This window comes from Asparagus officinalis, unplaced genomic scaffold, assembly GCF_001876935.1.
Source record: "Asparagus officinalis unplaced genomic scaffold, Aspof.V1 AsparagusV1_Un1788, whole genome shotgun sequence".
Lineage (NCBI taxonomy): Eukaryota > Viridiplantae > Streptophyta > Magnoliopsida > Asparagales > Asparagaceae > Asparagus > Asparagus officinalis.
The window spans coordinates 1-3,253 of record NW_017974047.1 but is presented as its reverse complement, the minus strand read 5'-3'; the positions used below and the strand labels follow the sequence as shown (position 1 = coordinate 3,253).

At 38.1% G+C, this 3,253-nt stretch overlaps 1 long non-coding RNA gene across 1 annotated transcript; it reads left to right on the top strand.

Moving 5' to 3' along the window:
• The first annotated feature begins 471 nt into the window (after nt 1-471).
• Nucleotides 472-2,651, top strand: LOC109828487. Its single transcript, XR_002243712.1, has 2 exons — nt 472-554; nt 2,432-2,651. It is a non-coding gene; the product is annotated as an uncharacterized LOC109828487 (long non-coding RNA).
• Nucleotides 2,652-3,253: the final 602 nt, after the last annotated feature.

Genomic DNA, 3,253 nt, shown 5'->3' with positions numbered 1-3,253 from the left:
CGTCTCATTTAGCTTCGATATTGTGGTTTAACGATCATTCTTGGATTCATCGCCCAGATGGTTTGTTGGTTTGTCGAATCACCGTGCCGAGCTGTGCTAAGGGACCCATAGGCAGTTTTATACGCCTACAATAACTGATGGTTATTGTTGCCTAAAATTTAAGGCTTAAGTTGATTATATACATGGATCACTTATTACCTCTTTAAAAGCTCATAAATACTGAATTATCTAATAAGTATTAATTCTAACCTGAGAAATCAGCCATTATTTCGCTTGTTCTTGTCCAAGTAGATCTGAAACTCCTGAAACTAATTCTCTTTTCCCCCCCAGTATTATGGAGCAAGTTCATTTCATGTACAACTGATTTTTTTTCTTTTTCCCCCTCTTCTCTTTGACCCCCTTCTTTGCCTGAGCATTTATGTCTTTCACCATTACAGGAATTCCATGGGAGGGTAAGTGGTGTAAAGGTGGATCAAGTAGACACGACTGGTGCTGGTGATGCTTTTGTTGCCGGAATATTATCTCAGTTAGCTGCTGATATTTCCTTGCTTCAGGTAAACTTTCATGGATTCTTGCAAACAAGTTTATAGCAATGTTTTGCTATTGTACAATTCTTTTCTTAAGATCTTTGAAATTTGCAATATCTGTTTTCTGTATTCTTCATGATAATAGTTGAAGTTCACAACAAAAAATCTCTGACATATTTGTCCTGTTCAGAATACTTAATTTAGTTAGTAGGTTGAAGCAGAGATGTCTGGGGGCTTTACCAACTGATATATATTTAGCTTCGTATACATCTCATGTGTTGGGGAGAAATTGGGCACAATCTGGAGTTAATGGGCCTTAGGCAGAAGCTATGAATTAATTTTAAATCAAAAGCTATAGTTGTTAGGTATTGACCCAAACTCCTATTTAAACTCATCGTTCCTTCTTATCTTATTTGATGTGTGACTGTATCACATATTAATCACCCCAACACCTCCCCTTTAATTTGCGAGTACAGTTCAATTCAACTATAATTTAATCTTCTACGGGATTCACTAACTTTTGTATTATTTCACTCTTGGTTAAACCAATTTACTTATTCTTGTATCACTTTACTCGTAGGCTAACTAGACCATGCATTCAGCACATGGTTATCAAACATCCATATGATCTTCACTTCACTCATGGTGGTTAACTAGACTATATCACTCCTACGAGCATCTGTTGGCTCCCGACACATTCGGGCTTCACATTGGACTTCATCTTTTCTCTTTTTTCCCCATTCTCTCTCTTTTTTGTAAAATTACTTGGACCATGACCTTAGCTCTGATACCATGTAATCAAAAAGTAACTAGAGAGGATGATTTGTCCCTCTACTCACAAGTCTTATTAATAGTATTAGGATTACAAATAATTTGACTCTAATCAATGTGGGGCTAAACTAAATATAGGAAACTAACTAAATACAGGAAAGCTCAACATCACGCATGCTAAATGACCATCACTAAACAGGATAGTGCTATTGATGAATTTCTAGCTACATATGCTTTATTTAGGGCATGAATATTCTCAAGTATGCTTTGCTGGTTTTACTGCACCAGCTGACAGTATAATATCACATAAATGTCTTCCTCGACTGACACAACTAAGACAAACCTATAAAAGTATGTTACAGAAAATCGGGCCCGGGTCCTGGTTTGGTCAGGCCTTTTGCTTGGCCCGACCCTAGATTTTCAGGCTGACCCAAATGGACACTCCTAGAATTATGTGGCAATGACTTAAAGTTTCCATGGTTTTACTGGAAAAAAATACTAAATTGCCATGTAAGTTGATGGCAAAAAGTTTTTTCAGCTGAGTTTCAGGAGAAAAAGTCCTGATAAAATAAAGGTTTTTTCTTTCATAGAAACCCCCTTTAAAATATGGTCAGCTTTTAGAAATCACATTTTATTTTCAATTTATACATAAACTACCTTAAAGTGCTTTTTGTTGCAATCAACCACCTGGACCTACTTTTTAGATAAATTTTTTGATAACCCCACCTAACCTTAATTAAGGACTATCTCTCTAATATAATTGGTATATGACAACTAATAGTTACAGGAATACTGAAAAAACATGACTTCAAAGTAGGTCTAAGTGGTTGATTGCAAAAGAAAAAAACTTTAAAGATGGTTTATGTATAAATAGAAAACCAGAGGTGGTTTCTATAGAATGACTATATTTTAAAGGTTGTTTCTACGAAATAACCTAAAATAAAAAGTTTAGAGGATACAAGTGGTCACCAATGTAGGGATTTGTTTTCAATTTACCCAAGTGATTTGCAGCGAACTTGTTGACACATGTACTCATTAATTTACGTGTGAGGCATGGTAAATATTTGCTGCAAGTTATGCTCTGGCTTGTTCTATGTTGTAGACTGATCTTCTCTTGTTCAATGCCAAAACAGGATGAAGGTCGACTTAGAGATGCTCTCAAGTTTGCAAATGCATGTGGAGCATTGACAGTAATGGGGAGAGGAGCTATCCCAGCTTTGCCAACTAGACAAGCCGTGCTCGATGCTTTGGTTAATATAGTTGTTTAGATGAGCTGATGTTGCATTCTATTATTTTTCTTTGAGATTTCTGCACGATTGAACTGTTGCAAGTAATGTCTTGTTTTTTGTTTCTCGATGAAAGATAAAATTGTGTATTAAGGACCGTAAAATTATTGACACTGCTAGAGATCCCACCTGCTTTTGTGGCTGTGATAAAAGATTGTGGGTAATCAAAGGACAAACAACTAAAATAGACGTACAACTAAAATATCTTCATCAGGGCCAAAAAGAATAGGTAAATGGAGGGCGTGTGATTAGGGGTGACAATTTATGACCCGACCCATCAACCCGACCTGATCCGTTTATAATGGATATGGGTCGAATTATATGGGTTGGGTCATAAACGGGTCAACCCAAATTTACCCATTTATTAAACGGGTCAATTCGGGTTAACCCGACTGACACGTATATCACAAACCACCGAATAAGAAGTGAAGAACTAGAACCCGGCTGACTCTTTCAGAAACCCCAGAGCTTGATTCTGTGGTGGCAAACGGCGGCGAACGAGGGCAACGAGCGATGGGGGCAAGTGACGACGAGTGACTGCAAGCGATAGGGAGCAGCGAGCGACGGTGAGACCTCGAACACGGTGCTTCAAAAGGGGCGGGGCCGCGTCTCCTCACCTTCGTCAGACCAAGAGCTCTGAGTGCTTGATCAGTGACGAGACCGCCTCCA